Here is a 23,421-nt window from a genome sequence, read left to right on the forward strand (position 1 = left end):
GAGATTGGGCTTAAAGTGCCATCCTCACAGGACAAGGCTAGCACTTTCCCATCATTTCATAAAGATTGGGCGAAGGGCCCACTCTCTTGGAAACTGGGACTCAGAATGTGATGATAGATCTTCTGCCTCTAGTAAGAATGGACTTAGAGAAGATGGGCTTTCCCAAGAGACTTAGAGTTTTGGAGGACTGTTATGGAATAGAAAGAAGGGAGGAACTGTTCTAGATCAACAAGAAAGATTTACCACACAAAGACTGGCACAAGGGACAGCCTGGAAGAAAAGTAATCTGGTGTAACAGGAAAGGTGAGAATGGAAGGAGAGAGGTAGAGATGGCTCAGACTCAAAGTTTGATGAGTGTGAACAGGATCCAGTGAAAAGAGCAGAGACAAAGTCAAGGAGGATATGGGCTTAGGGAGGAGACTTGCATTTAGGAAAGAGTGGAGGGAATGAAGGTAGGAAGGGATCCAGTGAAGGGTAGGAGTCTCAGAACAGGTAGGGAGGAGGCTCTGAAAGAGAAGTCAGGGAGGCCCCATAAATGATTTAGTTACCATTTATTCAGATGGGCCCAAATACCATCAAGCTTCTGCAGTGCTCCAGGCCCTCCCATGCTCGGATCTCCCAGTCGTGATCCCTCCCAGGCGGGTTCTTCTAACTACAGGTCTGTGGGCAATGGAAGCACAAAGGTAGCAAGGCCAGCCAGTTGCAACTTTTTAACTTTACCAATGCATCATAACTATTTTCCTGGTCAATAAATATAAATCTAATTCATCATTTTTCAATGTAACACATTGCAGAAATGTAATAAAATGCATGCTATATTTAACTACTCCCATGTTGACAGACATTTGCTATCTTGCACAATGCTGCAATAAGGATCTTCAAGATTATTCTTATCTACTAATTCTGTACAGTGGAGTTCCTAAACTGATTATTGGGCAAATTGAATGGTATATTGAGATTTTTCTTTAACCCATCTTTAACTTTCGTTTATCATGTAAAGTAGAAGGGGAGATGTTCTGATTTGGTTAGGATATGGAATTAGCTACATATAACAAAAACCTCAAGTAACTGTGACTTACATAGACATAATTTATCTTTCACCTAACAATCTGGAGGTGGTCATTCCAGGTGGGCACTAGTGGACACTAGTTTAGTAGTCTACACTAGTAAGAGACCACTGTGTGAAACTATCCAAGGATCTAGCTTCCTTTTGCCCTAACATTGGTCTAAGATGACGCATTACCATCTTCCAGGCAGCAGGAGAGGGGAAAGGGAGAAGATGGGCACACTCTCTTCTTTGCAGGACACCACCCGGAAGTTGCCTGTATCACTTCCACTCACAGCCCATTGGCCTGAACTTAGTCATATAATTCCACCTAGCTAAAAGGAAGGCTGGTGTGTTAGTCCATTCTCAAACTGCTATAAAGAACTACCTGAGACTGGGTAATTTATAAAGAAAAGGTTTAATCAACTCTCAGTTCCACAGGCTATATGAGAGGCATGACTGGGGAGGCCTCAGGAAACTTACAATAATGGACGAAGGGCGAGAGGGAAGCAAATACATCTTCACATGATGGCAGGAGAGAGAGAGCAAAGGGGGAAGTGCTACACACTTTTAAACAACCAGGCCTCGTGAGAGCTCACTATCACAAGAACAGCAAGGAGGAAATTTGCCACCATGATCCAATCACCCCCCACCAAGCCCCTCCTGCAACACTGGAGATTACAATTCAACATGAGATTTGGGTGGGGACACAGAGCCAAACCGTATTATTTCACCCCAACCCCTCCCAAATCTCATGTCCTTGTCACATTTCAAAATCAATCATGCCTTCACATCAGTCCCCGCAAGTCCAAAGTCTTATCTGAAACAAGGCAAGTCCCTTCCACCTATGAGCCTGTAAAATCAAAAATGAGTTAGTTACTTCCAAGATACAATGGGGATACAGGTATTGGGTAAGTGCTCCTGCTCCAAAAGATACAAATTGGCCAAAAGAAAGGAGCTACAGGCCCTATGCAAGTCCAAAACGAGCAGAGACATCATTAAATCTTAGAGCTCCAAAATAATCTCCTGTGACTCCACGTCTCACTTCTAGGGCACACTAATGGAAGGGGTGGGCTCCCAAGGCCTTAGGCAGCTATGCTCATGTTGGGAACAGGCCCCCCAAAACCTGGCCATAAACAAACTCTCTGCAGCACTGTGACATGTTCATGATGGCCATAACACCCACGCTGGATGGTTGTGGGTTTACTGGAATGAGGGCAAGGAACACCTGGCCCACCCAGGGCAGAAAACTGTTTAAAGGCATTTTTAAGCCACAAACTATAGGATGAGGAATCTGTGTCTTAAGGACATGCTCCTGCTGCAGATAACTAGCCAAACTCATCCCTTTATTTCAGCCCATTCCTTCGTTTCCCATAAGGGATACTTTAAGTTAGTCTGATATCTATAGAAACAATGCTAATGACTGGCTTGCTATTAATAAATATGTGGGTAAATCTCTGTTCGGGACTGTCAGCTCTGAAGGCTGTAAGACCCCTGATTTCCCACTCTACACCTCTATATTTCTGTGTGTGTCTTTAATTCCTCTAGCACTGCTGGGTTAGGGTCTCCCCAACCAAGCTGATCTCAACATGCTCATGTAACTCTGCAGGGCTCAGCTCCCATAGCTGCTCTCAAGAGCTGGCATTGAGTAGGCCTGCAGCTTTTCCAGGCACGCAGTGCAAGCTGTTGGTGGATCTACCATTCTGGGATCTGGAGAATGGTGACTGTCTTCTCACAGCTCCACTAAGCAGTGCCACAGTGGGGACTCTGTGTGGGGGCTCCAACCCCACATTCTCCCTCTGCACTGCCCTAGTAGAGGTTCTCCATGAAGCCTCTGCCCCTGCAGCAGACTTCTGCCTGGACATTCACGCATTTCTATACATCCTCTGAAATCTAGACAGAGGTTCTCAAACCTCAACTCTTGCCTTCTGTGCACCTGCAAGCCCAATACCACTTGGAAGCCACCAAGGCTTGGGGCTTGCACCCTCTGCAGCAATGGCCCAAGCTATACTTTGGCCCCTTTAGCCAAAGCTGGAGCTGGAGTGGCTGGGACACACGGCGTCATGTCCCAAGGTTGCACAGAGCACGGGGGTCCTGGGCCTGGTGCACAAAACCATTTTTCCTCCTAGGCTTCCAGGCCTGTGATGGGAGGGGCTGCCATGAAGGTCTCTGAAGTGCCCTGGAGGCACTTTCCCCGTTGTCTTGGCTATTAACATTTGGCTCCTCTTTACTTACGCACATTTCTGCAGCAGGCTTGAATTTCTCCCAAGAAAATGGGTTTTTCTTTCCTAAAACATGGTCAGGCTGAAAATTTTCCAAACTTTTATGCTCTGCTTCTCTTTTAAACATAAGTTCCCTTTGCTTATGCAAATGAACATAGGCTTTTAGAAACAGTCAGACGACCTCTTGAATGCTTTGATGCTTAAAATTTCTTCCACCAGATACCCTAAATCATCTCAAGTTCACAGTTCCACAGATCCTTAGAGCAAGAGCACAATGCTGTCACTCTTTCTGAAGCATAGCAACAGTGACCTGTGCCTCATTTTCCAGTAACTCCCTCATCTCCATCTGAGACCACCTCAGCCTGGACTTTATTGTCCATATAACTATCAGCATTTTGGTCAAAACCAATCAACAAGTCTCTAAGAAGTTCCAAACTTTCCCTCATCTTCCTGTCTTCTTCTGAGCCCTCCGAAGTGTCCCAACCTCTGTCTGTTACCAGTTTCAAAGTTGCTTCCACATTTTCAAGTATCTTTGTAACAATGCCCCACTTCTCCTGGTATGAGTTTTCTGTGTTAGTCAGTTCTCACACTACTATAAAGAACTACCTCAGACTAGGTAATTTATAAAGAAAAGAGTTTAAATAGACTCACAGTTCCGCAGGCTATACAGGAGGCATCGTTGGGGAGGCCTCAGGAAGCTTCCAATCATGGCAGAAGGTTGCAGGGTAAAGGAGCATGTCTTCACATGGTGGCAGGAGAGAGAGAGCAAAGGGGGAAGTGCTGCACACTTTTAAACAACCAGATTTCGTGGGAATGCACTCATGATCATGAGAACAGCATTGGGAAATCTGCCTCATGATCCAATCACCTCCCACCAGGTCCCTCCCCCAACACTGAGGATTACAGTTCAACACGAGATTTGGCTGTGGACACAGAGCTAAACTATATTAGCTGGAGAAAATAATAATACTTATTCTGGATGGCTAGCACCATGATGGCCAAGGAGAGATTAGATAATGAGAAACTCTATAATAGGATCTTCCAAAAGAATAGTCAATTATACTAGCAACACACAAACCACTTCCCATTGAATTAAAATGCCATCCTTGCCTTTTACTAAGTTCCACATACAATTGGATTCATTTCAGAACACTAATCTTTCTTGCAATATTGGTCATTGCAAGGAAAATTTGTGTGTTTTTGCTTTGTAAGATTTGTGTGGTTTTGCTTTGCAAGTCTAGCACTAGGTTTTGGGAAATGACTGTATTGTGAAAGGAAATCAGAATTCTTTCTGAGCCTCTTTCATTGTCCCTAATATAATCACTTCCAGAAAATTGTCTGGAATCAAAGAGATTTAACAGCAAGACTCCAGGTTGTTAAAATATAATCGTTTTTTAAATGCTCATGTTTGTAAAGCACCTTCGGTTCTTTGGATGAAAGGTGCTATATTCCCTCAGTGTAAATGAATAAAAGGATTTTACCAAGAAAGCCACTAATTTGTCCCACTATTATATTAAAACAGCTTGGTAATAATTATTAACTGGTATTATTGTATTATTCTATAATTGATTTATTAGTAATTTATCTTTTATTAACTGCTTGATTGAAGTTGTTTGATTACGTTTGTTTTACAGGTCAAGTTAAACAGTCAGACTTACTTTTTAAAAACTGGTTTTTCATCCAGGTGCAGTGGCTCACACCTACAATGCCAGCACTTAGGGAGGCCCAGGCAGGAGGATCAATTCAGTTCAGGGGTTTGAGATCATCATAAGGAGACCTCATTTCTATTAAAAAAAAAATTAAAATGAGGGAAAATAGCAGACAGGAGACAGAGCTAATGTGCAGCTCCCACATGAATGGACAGAACAGTATGTGGAGACTCACACCATAATCTTTTGCTCTAAGAACCACGGCAGGAACATACCAGGAAAACAAAAGAATTCACAGAGCCTTTGAAAGAAGCAGCACACCAATGCAAATTTCATGAAACAGGAAAAAAACCTGTGAGTTCCCAAAGTGTTAGAAGGGGAAAACTTACCTCTGAATACACATTCCCACTGGGGAATCTGAAAATTCAGATCATAGGACAAGGATTTAACCTTACCTAGAGATTAAATGGATTTAGGGATTCACACAAAGTATAAAAGCAGAAGTAGCATAGGGGAGTGCCTTGGATGTACTCCCAGTCTCCAGCTCAAGCCCAGGGAAGCCATCCCTCAGTATATCTTACAGAGGCCCTCACAGAAGGCAGCCAGTGGAATTGGGTAAGGGTCACAGGGTGAAGAAACCTCCCAACTGAAATTGGTAGTGGTTTCAACTGGGCACAAATTTTCTTAAGCGGAGTCTGAGGGATGAGTAGGAGCTGCTGTGGATACAAGCTGCTGCTGCCAATGAAATAGGCAGATGGGGAGGGGTGAGGTCTGAAAGTCATGCTTGCTTTCTCAGTGGGGTAGCTCACAGCCTGGGGCAAGGTCTGAATGGTCCACTGCAGAGAGGCTGGCCCGACCAACAGCGTAGGAGCTGAGTCAGGCCTCTTGCTAGCAGCTATCTCCTACTACCCTGGCAAACTATATAATACAGCGGAGGCAGGCAAAATCCCCTCTGGAACATAACCCAATTGGCCTGAGAACTACCCCCATCCCTCACAGTGGCTGCAGCAAGCCCCACCCAAGGAAAATCTGAGCCTAGACCCTCCTAACTCTGCCCCAAGCTGATGGTATTTTCCTACCTGCCCTGGTAGCCAAACACAAAACTCAGATTTCGTGGGAATGCACTCATGATCACAAGAACAGCAGTGGGAAATCTGCCTCATGATCCAATCACCTCCCACCAGGTCCCTCCCCCAACACTGAGGATTACAGTTCAACACGAGATTTGGCTGTGGACACAGAGCCAAACTATATTAGCTAGAGAAAATAATAATACTTATTCTGGATGGCTAGCACCATGATGGCCAAGGAGAGATTAGATAATGAGAAACTCAGAAATTTTTGGGAGCTTCATGACCCTGCCGATCACTTGAGTATCCAAAATACTTACCCTGACCATCTTAGGGCAAGCTTAGAGCCCCCTACAACTACTGCAACTGGTGCTCTCTTGAAAGCACCATCTCCTAGCTAGAGGCCAACCAACTCAGGCCACTACAGTAACCCATGACAGAATAACCCTGATCCCAGGAAGGAAAAGACAACACCTAAATCCACTTCCTGCAACATCCTGGCTAACCAAAGGTCCTGAGTGTGTTCATGTGACGACTTTACTGCTTGTATAACCAGCATTAGAGAAAGCCAGCACACTAAACATATCTACAACCAAGGACTCCCACAGAGTCTACCTCACTCCCCTGCCACCTCCACCAGAAAAGGTGCTTGGTATCCAAGACTGGGAGACCTGAAGAAATATCACATCACAGAACTCTTTGCAGACATTCCCCGGGCACCAGCCCATAGCCTGGTAGCTCCACTGGGTGGCTAGGCCCAGAAGAACGGTAAGAATCACTACAGTCCAGCTCTTAGGGAGCCCCAGCGCTAGGGGAAAAGGAAGAGCACCACATCTAGGGATCACCCCATGGGATGAGAGAATCTGAACAGCAGGCCTTGAGTTTCAGACTTCTTCACTGAAATAGTCTACCCAAATGAGAAAAAAAAAAAAAAAAAAAAGAAAGAAAGAAAGAAAAGCAATTCTGGTAATATGACAAAACGGGGTTCTATAATAGCCCCAATGATCACACCAGCTCCTCAGCAATGGATACAAGCCAAGAAGAAATCTCTGAATTGCCAAAGAACTCAGAAGGATGATTATTAAGCTACTCAAGGAAATACCAGAGAAAGGTGAAAACCAACTTAAATACATTCAAGAAGCAATACAGGATATGGATGAAAAATTCTCCAGAGAAATGATATCATAATGAAAAAAAATCACTTCTGGAAATGAAAGATACACTTAGAGATATACGAAATGGATTAGAAAGGTCAACAATAGACTAGACACAAACAGAAGAACTTCAGACCTCAAAAGACAAGGCTTCTGAATTAACCCAATCAGACAAAGAAAAAAAGAATGTAAAAATGAACAAACCCTCCAAACAGCCAAACCTAAGAATAACTGATGTTCTTGAGGAAGAAGAGAAATCTAAAAATTTGGAAAGCTTATTTGAGGGAATAATAGAGGAAAACTTCCCTGGTCTTGCTAGAGATCTAGGCATCTAAATACAAGAAGCTCAAAGAACACCTGGGAAATTCATCACAAAAAGATCATTACCTAAGCACATAGTCATCAGGTTGCCTAAAGTCAAGAATCTTTTTTTTTTTTTTTTTTTTTTGAGACAGAGTCTCGCTCTGTCACCCAGGCTGGAGTACAGTGGCCGGATCTCAGCTCACTGCAAGCTCCGCCTCCCGGGTTCACGCCATTCTCCTGCCTCAGCCTCCCGAGTAACTGGGACTACAGGCGCCCGCCACCTCGCCCGGCTAGTTTTTTGTATTTTTTTGGTAGAGACGGGGTTTCACCGTGTTAGTCAGGCTGGTCTTGATCTCCTGACCTCGTGATCCACCCGTCTCGGCCTCCCTAAGTGCTGGGATTACAGGCGTGAGCCACCGCGCCCGGCCTAAAGTCAAGAATCTTAAGGAAAGAATCTTAAGAGCTGTAAGGCAAAGTATTAGGTAACCTATAAAGGAAAACTTATCAGACTTCTCAGCAGAAACCTTGTAAGCCAGAAGGTATTGGGAACCCATCTTTAGCCTCCTAAAACAAAACAATTATCAGCCAAGAATTTTGTATTCAGCGAAAGCAAGTTTAATAAATGAAGAAGAGATAAAGTCTTTTTTCAGACAAACAAATGCTGACAGAATTTGCCACTACTAAACCAGCACTACAAGAAATGCTTAAATGAATTCTAAATCTTGAAACAAAACCTCAAAATACACCAAAATATTAATAGAACCTCTTTAATCATAAATCTCACAGGGCCTATAAAACAGTAACACAGTGGGGAAGAAAACAAGGTATTAAGGCAACAACTAATATGATGAATAGAACATCACTACCTCACATCTCAATGTTAACACTGAATGTAAATGGGCCAAATGCTCCACTTAAAAGATAGAGAACAGCAGAATGGATAAAAATACACCAATCAACTATCTGCCGCCTTCAAGAGACTCACCAAACACTTAAGAACTCACATAAACTTAAGGTAAAGGGGTGGGAAAAGACGTTTTACATCAATGGAACCCAAAAGGGAGCAGGAGTAGCTATTCTTGTATCAAACAAAACAGACTTTAAAGTAACAATAGTTTAAAAAGACAAAGAACATTATATAATGATAAAAGACCTTGTTCAGCAAGAAAATATCACAATCCTAACTATATATGCACCTAACACTGGAGCTCCCAAATTTATAAAACAATTACTACTAGACCTAAAAAACAAGATAAACAGCAACACAATAATAGTGGAGGACTTCAGTATTCCACTGACAACACTAGACAAGTCATCAAGACAGAAAATCAACAAAGAAACAATGGACTTAAACTATACAAATGGACCTACCAGATATTTCCAGAACATTCTGCCCAACAACTGCAGAATATACATTCTTTTCTTCAGCACATGGAACATTCTCCAAGATAGACCATGTGATAGGTCACAAAACAAGTTTTGGTAAATTTTAAAAAATCAAAATTGTATCAAGTATCCTCTCAGACCACAGTGGAATAAAACTAGAAATTAACTCCAAAAAGAACCCTCAAAAGTATAAAAAATACATGAAAATTAAATAATCTGCTCTTGAATTATCTTTGGGTCAACAGTAAAATCAAGACGGAAATTTTAAAATTATTTGAACTGAATGATAATAGTGACACAACTTTTCAAAACCTCTGGGATACAGCAAAAGTGGTGCTAAGAGGAAATTCAGAGCGTTGAACACCTACATCAAAAAGTATGAAAGAATGCAAACAGACAATCTCAGGTCACACTTCAAGGAACTAGAGAAACAAGAACAAACAAACAAACAAAAAAAAAAAACCCAGCAGAAGGAAAGAAATAACAAAGATCACAGCAGAACTAAATGAAATTTAAACATATATATATATATACACACACACACATATATATATATATAAAAAACAAAAAGCTGGTTCTTTGGAAAGAAACAAAACTACTAGAACATTAGCCAGATTAACCAAGAAGAGAGAAGATCCAAACAAGCTCAATTAGAAATGAAATGGGAGACATTACAACTGATATCACAGAAATATGAAAGATCATTCAAGGCTACTATGAACATCTTTACACACATAAACTAGAAAATCTAGTGGAGACAGATAAATTCCTGGAAATATACCACCCTCCTAGGTTAAATCAGGAAGAAACAGAAACTGTGAACAGGCCAATTACAAGTAGCAAGATTGAAACAGTAATTTTAAAATTGCCAGGCAGGCACGTTGGCTCACAACTCTCAGCACTTTGGGAGGCCGAGGCAGGTGGATCACCTGAGGTCAGGAGTTCAAGATCAGCCTGACCAAAATGGTGAAACCCCATCTCTACTAAAAATACAAAAAATTAGCTTGATATAGTGGCAAGCACCTGTAATCCCAGTTACTCAGTAGGCTGTGGCAGGAGAATCCCTTGAACTCAGGAGGCAGACATTACAGTGAGCCAAGATCATGCCATTGCACTCCAGCCTAGACCACATGAGTGAAACTCCGTCTCAAAAAAAAAAAATTGCCAACAAAGTCGAGTGTGGTGGCTCACAGTAATCCCAACACTTTGGGAGGCCGAGGTGAGCAGATCACTAGGTCATGAGTTCGAGACCAGCCTAGCCAACATGGTGAAACACCGTCTCTACTAAAAATACAAAAAAATTAGCTGGGTACGGTGGCACACACCTATAATCCCAACTACTTGGGAGGCCGAGGCAGGAGAATTGCTTAAACCCAGGAAGCAGAGGTCACAGTGAGCAAATATCGTGCCACAGTGTGTCCAGAATTGGTTCCTTCCAGTGGGTTCTTGGTGTCAGAATGAAGCCACAGACCCTCACGGTGAGTGTTACATTTCTTAAAGGTGGTGTGTCCGGAGTTTGTTCCTCCAGATGTTCAGATGTGTCTGGAGTTTCTTCTTTCCAATGGGTTCATGGTCTTGCCAACTTCAGGAGTGAAGCTGCAGACCTTGGCAGTGAGTGTTACAGCTCTTAAAGATGGTGTGTCGGAGTTATTTGTTCCTCCCAGTGTGGGTTCGTGGTCTTGCTGACTTCAGGAGTGGAGCTGCAGACCTTCACAGTGAGTGTTACAGCTCGTAAAGGTAGTACAGACCCAAAGAATGAGCAGCAGCAAGATTTATTGTGAAGAGCAAAACAACAAAGCTTCCACAGCCAGGAAGGGGACTGCAGTGGGTTGCTGCTGCTGGCTGGGGTGACCAGCTTTTATTTCCTTATTTGGTCCTGCCCACATCCTGCTGATTGGTCCATTTTACAGAGCATTGATTGGTCTGTTTTTATAGAGCACTGATTGGTGTGTTTACAAACCTTTAGCTAGACACAGAGCGCTGATTGGTGCATTTACAAACCTTTAACTAGACAGAAAATTTCCCCAACACCCCACCAGACCCAGAAGCCCAGCTGGTTTCACCTCTCAACAGCACTCCAGCCTGGGTAACAGAGCAAGACTCCCTCTCAGGGGAAAAAAAAAAAAAAAAAAAAATTGCCAACGAAAAAAGTCCAGCATCAGATGGATTCACAGCTGAATTCTATCAGACATTCAAAGCAGAATTGGTATCAATCTTACTGAAAATATTCCAAAAGATAAAGAAAGAGGGAATGCCTCTAAATCATTCTATGAAGTCAATATCACCCTAATTCCAAAACCAGTTAAGGACATAACCAAAAAAAAGAAAGAAAAGAAAACTACAGACCAATATCCCTGATGAACATAGATGCAAAAATCATCAACAAAATGCTAGCTAACCGAATCCAACAGCATATCAAAGGGATAATACAGGTGGATTTTGGGATCATGGCAGATGGGAGGCAGGACTAGATTGCAGCTACAAACAAGGCAGCATGCAGAGGTTTGCACTGTGATTTTTAGCCCAGATTGACTGGAAGAAAAAACCAGCAATCCTGAGAGGATCCAAAGACCCTCGGAAGGAATCAGACTGCTCCTGCAGGACCGAGGAGACACCCTAAATATTGTGAGTGCCCCAACTGCAGAAGTGGGAAAGGAGACTCTCTCCTTTCCCAAACACACCCCCACTAGAGAAGCTGAAGGTCTGTTTGTGGGAGAAGTTTAACTTTACCTGGAGCTGAGTCAAGTTAGAGAGTTGAGCGAAATACAGGCGTACAGGAAGCACCAGAAAGGCGCTGGGAGCTCCGTGGGTCCCCAAGCAGTCCATTCCTGCCTGACACCACAGGGATCCATCAGGAGGATGGCCAGAGGAGCAGGGGGTAAAACTCCACAGGGAGAAGGAATTCTCTAGCGGAACTCTGTTAACAATTTGAAAGGGGCGAGAAGCCTCTTGGCCAGAACTTGGGGGAGGGCATGAATCTGGCGCGCAGACTTCACAGGCAGGGGGAAGAACTAAAGCCCTTTTCTTTCACAGTTAGGAGGCAGAAAGCCTCCAATAAGTTTTCAAGTCCATCTCACCCTCTGCCTGGAAACAGACTCAGGGCTGTTGTGGGAGGCACAGTGGGAATGAGAGTGGCCCTTCGGTTTACATGGGAGCTGGATGAGGCCTGTGACTGCTGGCTTCCCCCCATTCCCCGGACAACCAGCATGACTCAGCAGAGGGAGCCACAATCCTCCTAGGTACACAGCTCCAATGACCTGGGAATCTCACTCCCATCCCCCACAGCAGCCACAGCAAGACCCGCCCAAGGAGAGTCTCAGCTCATCACGCCAAGCCTCGCCTACACCTGATGGTCCTTCCCAATCCACCCTAGCAGCAGAAGACAAACGGAATTTAATCTTGGGAGTTCCAGGGTCCCGCCCACCACAGTCCCTCCCCACACTACTACAGCTGATGCTTTCCGGAAAATGCCACCTCCTGGCAGGAGGCCAACCAGCACAAAAATAGAGCATTAAACCATCAGAGCTAAGGACCTTAACGGAGTCCACTGCATCCTCCACCACCTCCACTGGAACAGGTGCTGGTATCCACAGCTGAGAGACCCATAGACGGTTCACATCACAGGACTGTGTGCAGACAACACCCAGTACCAGTCTGGAACCGGGTAGACTCGCTGGGTGGCTAGACCCAGAAGAGAGACAATAATTACTGCAGTTTGGCTCACAGAAAGCCACATCCACAGGAAAACGGGGCGAGCACTACATCAAGGGAACACCCCATGGGAGAAAAAAGTCTGAACAACAGCCTTCAGCCCTAGACCTTCCCTCTGATAGAGCCTACCCAAATAAGAAGGAACCAGAAAACCAACCCCGGTAATATGACAAAACAAGGTGCTTTGACACCCCCCAAAAATCACACTAGTTCACCAGTAATGGATCCAAATCAAGAAGAAATCCCTGATTTACCTGAAAAAGAACGCAGGAGGTTTGTTATTAAGCTAATCAGAGAGGGATGAGAGAAAGGCAAATCCCAGTGCAAGGAAATCCAAAAAATGATACAAGAAGTGAAGGGAGAAATACTCAAGGAAATAGGTAACTTAAAGAAAAAGCAGTCAAAAATTCAGGAAATTTTGGACACACTTTTAGAAATGTGAAATGCTCTGGAAAATCTCAGCAACAGAATTGAACAAGTAGAAGAAAAAAATTCAGAGCTCAAAGACAAGATCTTTGAATTAACCCAATCCATCAAAGTCAAAAAAAAGAGAGTAAGAAAATATAAACAAAGCCTCCAAGAAGTCTGAGATTATGTTAAATGACCAAACCTAAGAATAATCAGTGCTCCTGAGGAAGAAGACAATTCTAAAAGCTTGGAAAACTTATTTGGGGAAATAGTTGAGGAAAACTTCCCTAGCCTTGCTAAAGACCTAGACGTGCAAATACAAGAAGCACAAAAAACACCAGGGAAATTCATCGCAAAAACATCTTTATCTAGGCATATTGTCATCAGGTTATCCAAAGTTGAGACAAAGGAAAGAATCTTAAGAGCTGTGAGATGGAAGCACCAGGTTGCCTATTAAGGAAAACCTATCAGATTAACAGCAGATTTCTCAAAAGAAACCCTACAAGCTAGAAGGGATCGGGACCCTATCTTCGGCCTCCTCAAACAAAATGATTGCCAAGAATTTTGTAGCCAGCAAAACTAATCATCATATATGAAGAAAAGATACAGTCATTTTCAGACAAACAAATGCTGAGAGAATTCACCATTACCAAACCACCACTACATGAACTGCTAAAAGAAGCTCTAAATCTTTAAACAAATCCTGGAAACACATCCAAACAGAACCTCTTTAAAGCATAAATCATGCAGGACCTATAAAACAAAAATACAAGCTAAAAAGCAAAAACAAAAAAAGTAATGAGGCAACAAAGAGCATGATGAATGCAATGGTACCTCACATTTCAATACTGACATTGAATGTAAATGGCCTATATATGCTACACTTAAAAAATACAGAACCACAGAATGGGTAAGAACTCACCAACCAACTATCTGCTGCATTCAGGAGACTCACCTAACACATAAAGACTCACATAAACTTAAAGTAAAGGGGTGGGAAAAGGCATTTCTTGCAAAGCAAATGGACACCGAAAGCAAGCAGGCAAAAAAACTTTAAAGCAACAGCAGTTAAGAAGAACATTATATAATGATAGAAGGTCTTGTCCAACAGAAAAATATCACAATCCTAAACATATATGCACCTAACACTAGAGTTCCCAAATTTATAAAACAATTACTACTAGACCTAAGAAATGAGATAGATAGCAACACAATAATAGTGGGGGACTTCAGTACTCCACTGACAGCACTAAACAGGTCATCAAGACAGAAAGTCAACAAAGAAACAATGGATTTAAACTATACCTTGGGACAAATTCACTTAACAGATATATATAGAACATTGCATCCAACAACCGCAGAATACACATTCTGTTCAACAACACATGGAACTTTCTCCAAGATAAACCATGTGATAGGCCATAACACAAGCCTCAATAAATTTAAGAAAGTTGAAATTACATCAAGCACTCTCTCAGACCACAGTGGAATAAAACTAGAAATCAACTCCAAAAGGAACATTCAAAACCAAGCAAATACATGGAAATTAAATAACCTGCTCCTGAATGAGAATTGGGTCAAAAACAAAATCAAGATGGAAATTTAAAAATTCTTTGAACTGAATGACAATAATGACACAACCTATTGAAACTCTAGGATACAGCTAAGGTGGTGCTAAGAGGAAAGTTCATAGCCCTAAACACCTACATCAAAAAGTCTGAAAGAGCACAAATAGACAATCTAAGGTCACACCTCAAGGAACTAGCGAAACAAGAACAAATCAAACTGAAACCCAGCAGAAAAAAGGAAATAACGAAGATCAGAGCAGAACTAAATGAAATTGCAACAACAACAACAAAAAAAAAGATAAATGAAACAAGAAACTGGTTTGTTGAAAAGATAAAATAAAATTGATAGACCATTAAGCAAAATTAACCAAGAAAAGAAGAAAATCCAAATAACCTCACTAAGAAACAAAACAGGATATACTACAACTGACACCACTGAAATACAAAAGATCATTCATGGCTACTATCAACACCTTTACACACATAAGCTAGAAAACCTAGGAGAAAGGGATAAATTCCTGGAAAAATACAACTCTTCTAACTTATATCAGAAAGAATTAGATACCCTGAACACACCAATACAAGCAGTGAGATTGAAATGGTAATTTTAAAATTATCAACAAAAAAAAGTCCAGGACCAGACGGATTCATAGGATAATTCTACCAGATATTCAAAGAAGTGGTACCAATCCTTTTGACACAATTCCACAAGATAAAGGAAAAAGGAACCCTCCATAATTCATTCTGTGAAGCCAGCATTACCCTAATGCCAAAACCAGGAAAGGACACAATCAACAAAGAAAACTACAGATCAATATCCTTGATGAACACAGATGCTAAAATCCTTAACAAAATACTAGCTAACTGAATCCAACAACATATCAAAAAGATAATCCACCAGGATCAAGTGGGTTTCATACCAAGGATGCAAGGACCATTTAACCATATACAGGTCAATAAATGTCATACTCCACATAAACAAAATTAACAACAAAAATCATACAATCCTCTCGATAGATGCAGAAAAAAAAAAGGATTCAACAAAATCCAGCATCACTTTATGATTACAACGCTCAGCAATATCAGCATACAAGGGACATACCTCAATGTAATAAAAGCCATCTATGACAAACCCACAGCCAATATAATACTGAATGGGGAGAAGTTGAAAGCATTCTCTCTGAGAACGGGAATAAGACAAGGACGCCCACTCTCACCACTCCTCTTCAACACAGTACTGGAAGTCCTAGCCAGAGCAATCAGACAAGAGAATGATATAAAGGGCATCCAAATTAGTAAAGAGGAAGTCAAACAGTCACTGTTTGCTGACGTTATGATTGTTTGCCTTGAAAACCCTAAAGACTCCTCCAGAAAGCTCCTAGAACTGATAAAAGAATTCAGCAAAGTTTTTGGACACAAGATTAATGTACATAAATCATAGCTCTTCTATACACCAACAGTGACCAAGCGGAGAATCAAATCAAGAACTCGACCCCTTTTACAACAGCTGCAAAAAAAAAAAAAAAAAAAAAAACACTTTAGGAATATACCTAACAAAGGAATCAAAAGGCCTCTACAAGGAAAACAAAAAAACACTGCTGAAAGAAATCATAGATGACACCAACAAATGGAAACACATCCCACGCTCATGAACAGGTAGGATCAATATTGTGAAAATGACCATACTACCAAAAATAATTACAAATTCAGTGTAATCCCCATCAAAATACCACTATCATTCTTCACAGAACTAGAAAAAAAATTCTAAAATTCATATGGAACCAAAAAAAAGCCCACATAACCAAAACAAAACTAAACACAAAGAACAAACCTGGAGGCATCACACTACCTGATTTCAAACTATACTATAAGGCCATAGTCACCAAAACAGCATGGTACTGGCATAAAAATAGGCACACAGACCAACTGAACAGAATAGAAAACCCAGGAATAAACCCAAATACTTAGGGCCAACTGATCTTTGACAAAGCATGCAACAACACAAAGTGGGGAAAGGACACCCTATTCAACAAATGATGCTGGGATAATTGGCAAGCCAGATGTAGGAGAATTAAACTGGATCCTCATCTCTCACCTTATACAAAAATCAACTCAAGATGGATCATGGACTTTAAGACTTGAAACTATAAAAATTATAGAAGATAACACTGGAAAAACCCTCCTAGACATTGGCTTAGGCAAGGATTTCATGACCAAGAACCCAAAAGCAAATGCAGTAAAAACAAAGATAAATAGCTGGGACCTAATTAAACTAAAGAGCTTTTGCACCACAAAAGGAAGAGTCAGCAGAGTAAACAAACAACCTACAGAGTGCTAGAAAACCTTCACAATCTACACATCTGACAAAGGGCTAATATCCAGAATCTACAACAAACTCAAACAAATCAGTAAGAAAAAAACAGCCACGCACAGTGGCTCACACCTGTAATCCCAGCACTTTGAGAGGCCGAGTCAGGTGGATCACGAGGTCAGGAGATTGAGATCATCCTGGCTAACATGGTGAAACCCCGTATCTACTAAAAATATATATTTTTTTAATTAGCTGGGTGTGGTGGCGGGCACCTGTAGTCCCAGCTACTCGAGAAACTGATGCAGGAGAATGGCGTGAGCCCGGCAGGCAGAGCTTGCAGTGAGCCGCTGCACTCCAGCCTGGGTGACAGAGCGAGGCTCCATCTCAAAAAAAAAAAAAAAAAAATACAAAATGAGCCAGGCGTGGTGGCAGGTGCCTGTAATCCCAGCTACTTGGGAGGCTGAGGCAGGAGAATCACTTAAACCTGGGAGGCGGAGGTTGCAGTAAGCCAAGATCTCACCATTGCACTCCATCCTGGGCAGCAAGAACAAGACTCTGTCTCAAAAAACAAACAAACAAACAATCCCATCAAAAAGTGGGCTAAGGACATGAATAGACAAATCTCAAAAGAAGATATACAAATGTCCAACAAACATATTAAAAAATGCTCAACACCACTAATGGTGAGGGAAATGCAAATCAAAACCACAATGAGATACCACCTCACTCCTGCAAGAATGGCCATAATCAAAAAAACAGCAGTAGACGTTGGCGTGGATGCAGTGAACCAGGAACACTTCCACACTGCTGGTGGGAATGTATACTACTACAACCATTATGGAAACAAGTGTGGAGATTCCTTAAAGAACTGAAAGGGGAATTATCATTTGATCTGGCAATCCCACTAGTAGGTATCTACCCAGAGGAAAAGAAGTCATTATTTGAAAAATATACTTGCACATGCATGTTTACAGCAGCACAATTTACAATTGCAAAATTGTGGAACCAACCCAAATGCTGATCAATCAATGAGTGGATTAAAAAAAACTGTGATACATATATATGTATGGAATACTACACAGCCATGAAAAGGAATGAATTAACAGCATTTGCAGTGACCTGGATGAAACTGGAGATTAATATTCTAAGTGAAGTAACTAAGGAATGGAAAACCAAACATCTTATGTTCTCACTGATATGTGGAAGTTAGCTATGAGGATGTAAAGGCAAAGAATGATACACAATGGACTGTGGGGTCTTGGGGAGAAAAGTAGGAGGGGGTCAAGGGATAAAAGACTACAAATATGGTGCAGTGTATACTGCTCGGGTGATGACTGCACCAAAATCTCACAAATCACCACTAAACAACTTACTCATGTAACCAAATACCACCAGTACCCCAATAACTTAAGAAAAAAAAATTTTAAAGATAATACAGCAGTAGCCAAGTGGGTTTCATACCAGGGATGCAGGGATATATAAGTCAATAAAAGTAATATATCCAGTAAACAAAATTAAAAACAAAAATCACATTATTATCCCGATCAATGCTGAAAAAGCATTTGACAAAATGCAGCATCGCTTTATGATTAAAACCCTCAGAAAAATTGACATGGAAGGGACATACCTCAAGATAATGCTATCTATGACAAACCGACAGCCAACATTATACTGAACAGGGAAAAGTTGAAAGCATTCCCCCTGAGAACTGGAACAAGCCAAGGATGCTCACTTTCACCACTTCATTCAACATAATACTGGAAGTCCTAGCCAAAGCAAGCAGACATGAGAGAGAAAGAAAGAAAGGGCATCCAAATCAGTAAAGAGGAAGTCAAACTTGCAGTTCACTGATAAGATTGTATACCTACAAAACTCTCAAGACTCATCCAAAAGGCTTCTAGATTGAATAAGTGAATTCGGTAAAGTTTCAGAATACAAAATAAATGTTCACAAGTCAGTAACACCACTAAATACCAACAATGACCAAGCTAAGAAACAAATCAAGAACGCAATCCCTTTTACAACAGCTGCAATATATAGAGAGAGAACTGTTGTGTGTGTGTGCATATATATATATATATAAAATCATAAAGCATTGCTTTATGATTAAAACCCTCAGAAAAATTGGCATGGAAGGGACATACCTCAAGGTAATAAAAACTATCTAAGACATATATATATATAAAACCAAGGAGGTGAAAGACCTCTACAAGGAAAACTACGAAACACTGCTGAAAGAAATCACTGATGACAAACAAATGGAAACACATCCCATGCTCATGGATGGGTAGAATCAATATTGTGAAAATGACCATACTGTCAAAAGCAATCTACATATTCAGTGCAATTCCTATCAAAGTACCATCATTCTTCACAGAACTAGAAAAAAAAATTCTAAAATTCATATGGAAACAAAAAGGACCCCACATAGCCAAAGCAAGACTAAGCAAAACAAAACAAAAAAAAATCTGGAGACATCACATTAACTGACTTCAAACTATCCTGCAAAATTTAAACCAGTACCAAAACAGCATGTTACCAATATAAAAATATGCGCATAGACCAATGGAAGAGAATAGAGAACCCAGAAATAAAGCCAAATACTTACAACCAACTGATCTTCTACAAAGAAAGCAAAAATACAAAGTGGGGAAGGGGCACCCTATTCAACAAATAGTGGTGGGATAACTGGCAAGCCACATACAGAAGAATGAAACTGGATCCTCATCTCTCACCTCATACAAACATCAACTCAAGATGGATCAAAGACTTACACATAAGACCTGAAACCATAAAAACTTTACAAGATAACACTGGAAAAAACTCTTAGACATTGACTTAGGCAAAGATTTCAAGACCAAAAACCCAAAAGCAAAACTAACAAAAGCAAAAATAGATATGACCTAATTAAACACTTAGGCACAGCAAAAGAAATACTCAGCAGTGTAAACAGACACCTCACCGAATGGGAGAAAATATTCGCAAACTATGCACCCTACAAAGGACTAATATCCAGAATCTACAAGGAACTCAAATCAGCAAGAAAAAAAGAAATAATCCCATCAAAAAGTGGGCAAAGAACATGAATAGACAGTTCTCAAAAGAAGATATACAAATGACTAATACGTGGGAAAAAAATGCTCAACATCACTAATTATCAGGGAAATGCAAATTAAAACCACAATGAAATACCACCTTACTTCTGCAAGACTGGCCATAATTTAAAAAGTCAAAAAATAGTAGATGTTTGCAAGATTGTGATGAAAAGGGCACTTTTACACTGATGGTGGGAATATAAACTACTACATCCACTGTGGAAAACTTTATGGAGACTCCTTAAAGAACTAAAAGTAAAACTACCATTTGATCCAGTAGTCCCACTATTATCTACCCAGAGGAAAAGAAGTCATTATATGAGCCACTTGCATCTGCATGTTTATAGGAGCAGAATTCACAATTGCAAAAATACGGAACCAGCCTAAATGCCCCTTGACCAACAAGTGGATAAAGAAAATGTGATATATTTACACCATGGAATATTACTCAGCCATAAAAAGGAATGAAGTAACGGCATTTGCAGCAATTTGTATGGAATTGGAGACCATTATTCCAAGTGAAGTAACTCAGGAATGGAAAACCAAACATCGTATGTTCTCACTTATAGGGGGAGCTAAGCTATGAGGATGCAAAGGCATAAGAATGATATAGGCCGGGCGCGGTGGCTCAAGCCTGTAATCCCAGCACTTTGGGAGGCCGAGACGGGCGGATCACGAGGTCACAAGATCAAGACCATCCTAGCTAACATGGTGAAACCCCGTCTCTACTAAAAAAACACAAAAAACTAGCCGGGCGAGGTGGTGGGCGCCTGTAGTCCCAGCTACTCCGGAGGCTGAGGCAGGAGAATGGCGTGAACCCGGGAGGCGGAGCTTGCAGTGAGCTGAGATCCGGCCACTGCACTCCAGCCTGGGTGCCAGAGCAAGACTCCGTCTCAAAAAAAAAAAAAAAAAAAAAAAGAATGATATAATGGGCCAGGAATGGTGGCCCCAACCTGTAATCCCAGCACTTTGGGAGGCTGAGGCAGGCAGATCACGAAGTCAGAAGATTGAGACCATCCTGGTTAACATAATGAAACCCTATTTCTACTAAAAATACAAAAAATTAGCCGTTGTGGCACGCGCCTGTAGTCCCAGTTACTCGGGAGCCTGAGGCAGGAGAATGGCTTGAACCTGGGAGACGGAAGTTGCAGTAAGCCGAGATTGCACCACTGAACTCCAGCCAGGGCAACAGAGCAAGACTCTGTCTCAAAAAAACAAAAGAAAAAAAGAAAGAAAGAAAAAGATAAAATGGACTTTGGGGACTCAGGGGAAAGAGGGAGGAGAGTGAGGGATAAAAAACTACACATTGGGTACAGTGTACACTGCTCAGGTGATGAGTACACAAAAATCTCAGAAATCACCACTGAAAAACTTACCCATATAACAAAAAATGACCTGTTCCCCAAAAACTATTGAAATTTTTAAAAATGTAAACATTAGCCACGCATGTTGATGCACACCTATAGTCCCAGCTACTTAGGAAGCTGTGGCAGGAGTATCTCTTGAGCTTGGGAAGTCAAGGCTGCAGTGACCTATGACTGCACCACTGAACTTCATCCTGGGCAACAAAGTGAGACCCTGTCTCAAACACACACACACACACACACACACACACAAAATTAAAAACTGGTTTTGTCCTGGCACCTGGTTATTATAATTTGAGGCAGAAATAATTTTCTTTGTTTAGATTTTTTAATATTAAGCAGCATCTCAGCCGGGCGAGGTGGCTCACACCTGTAATCCCAGCACTTTAGGAGGCCGAGGTGGGTAGATCACCTGAGGTCAGGAGTTCAAGACCAGTCTGACAAACAGAGAAACCCCGAGTCTACTAAAAATACAAAATTAGCAGGGCGTGGTGGCGCATGCCTGTCATGCCAGCTACTCAGGAGGCTGAGGCAGAAGAATTGCTTGGACCCAGGAGGCCGAGGTTGTGGTGAGCCGAGATTGCACCATTGCACTCCAGCCTGGGCAACAAAGGCAAAACTCCGTCTCAAAAAAAAAAAAAAAGAAAATGAAAGAAAAAAGCATCTCTACCCACCAGTAACTATACAATTAAGAGGTCACACCTTTGTTTCATCATCATAAGCAAGGTAAATATTACTAAAGAATATACCTGTCCATAAAAGGGACCTGGTGACAGAGGACAGCCTCTCCCAGGGTAACAGGCATCCAGGACTCCACTCTATCAACGATTTCTAAAACAATGGGTGTGAACAAGTGCTAGGATACGTGTGATTAACTTCCTGAGCTGATGGCAAATTTAAAAGATGCCCTCCCAGCTCCTGCCTGCGTGCCGCACATCCTCCAAGGTGCATGACTCCATTATCCTTTTAACTGATGGCAGTACCTCTTGGCCATTACCACCTCCCAAGAGATCCCATTCACTCTTTTTTACCAGGGAAAGACCTGCTCCAGTTAATGCCTTATCCTTCACAGTGATTTTCTTTGACTTTACAGGAAGGGAGAGCCATTTGGTCAAGAGGCTTGCCCGTTGGATCCTGTGTCCTTCTGCACTGCTAATGTGTATCTGTGGCCCTGCTTTAAAACCCAAATACAAACACCTCTGCCATGAAGCCGTTCCTGATTGCCAGTGCCCTCAACAGTGGAATAAGCTGTCAGGCATCTTAGAGATCTAGACCCGTGGTTCTCAATCCCGACTTCCCCAGGCCTCCTGAGCAGTTTTTAATAGGTGCATCAGCCCTGGATTCTTAACAGTAGGTCTGAGAGGGGGACTTACCGCTTGCGTTCTTTTAATATTGTGCACAGGGTTGATGGGCAACACACACACAGGGTGCAGAACCATTCCACGAGACCAACCTCCTAGTGTGTCCAGAATTGGTTCCTTCCGGGGAGTTCTTGGTCTGGCTTTCAAGAACGACGCTGCGGACCCTCGCGATGAGTGTTACAGTTCTTAACACTGGTGTGTCCGGAGTTTGTTCGTTCAGATGTTCAGATGTGTCCGGAGTTTCTTCCTTCTGGTGGGTTCATGGTCTTGCATGACTTCAGGAGTGAAGCCGCAAACCTTCGCAGCCAGTGTTACAGCTCTTAAACGTGGCATCCGGAGTTGTTCGTTCCTCCCAGTGGGTTCACGGCCTTGCCGACTGCAGGGCTGAAGTCACAGACCTTTGCAGTGAGTCTTAGAGCTCTTAAAGATGGTGTGTCCGAAGTTGTTTGCTCCTCCACGGGGGTTCATGGTTTCGCTGACTTCAGGAGTGAAGCCGCAGACCTTCGCAGTGAGTGTTAGGGCTCTTAAAGGTGGCGCTTCCAGATTTGTTCTTGCCTGCGGGTTCGTGGTTTCGCTGGCGCTGGCTTCAAGAGTGAAGCTGCAGACCTTCCCGGTGAGTTTTACAGCTTATAAACGTAACGCAAACCCAAAAGTTAGCAGCGGTAAGATTTATTGCGAAGAGCAAGGAACAAAGCCTCCAAAACATGTAACAAGACCCGCCAGCTTGCCACTGTTGGCGCACGCGGCCAGCTTTTATTCCCTTATTTGGCCCCG

The 23,421-nt window shown here is 42.0% G+C and overlaps 1 long non-coding RNA gene across 2 annotated transcripts in view; it reads right to left on the bottom strand.

Moving 5' to 3' along the window:
• Window positions 1-23,358, bottom strand: part of LOC105476202 (uncharacterized) — a 37,593-nt gene extending 14,235 nt beyond the window's left edge. The window contains exons 1-3 of one of the 2 annotated variants that reach the window (XR_011611181.1): window positions 22,740-23,358; window positions 4,926-5,051; window positions 3,919-4,006 (exon numbers count right to left, since the gene is read on the bottom strand). This is a non-coding gene — a long non-coding RNA (uncharacterized lncRNA). Of the gene's footprint in view, window positions 1-3,918; window positions 4,007-4,925; window positions 5,052-11,559; window positions 11,682-22,739 lie in introns of those variants that run through there. The other variant, XR_011611182.1, reaches the window with a different exon arrangement.
• Window positions 23,359-23,421: the final 63 nt, after the last annotated feature.

Source organism: Macaca nemestrina, chromosome 12 (assembly GCF_043159975.1).
Source record: "Macaca nemestrina isolate mMacNem1 chromosome 12, mMacNem.hap1, whole genome shotgun sequence".
Taxonomy (NCBI): Eukaryota; Metazoa; Chordata; class Mammalia; order Primates; family Cercopithecidae; genus Macaca; species Macaca nemestrina.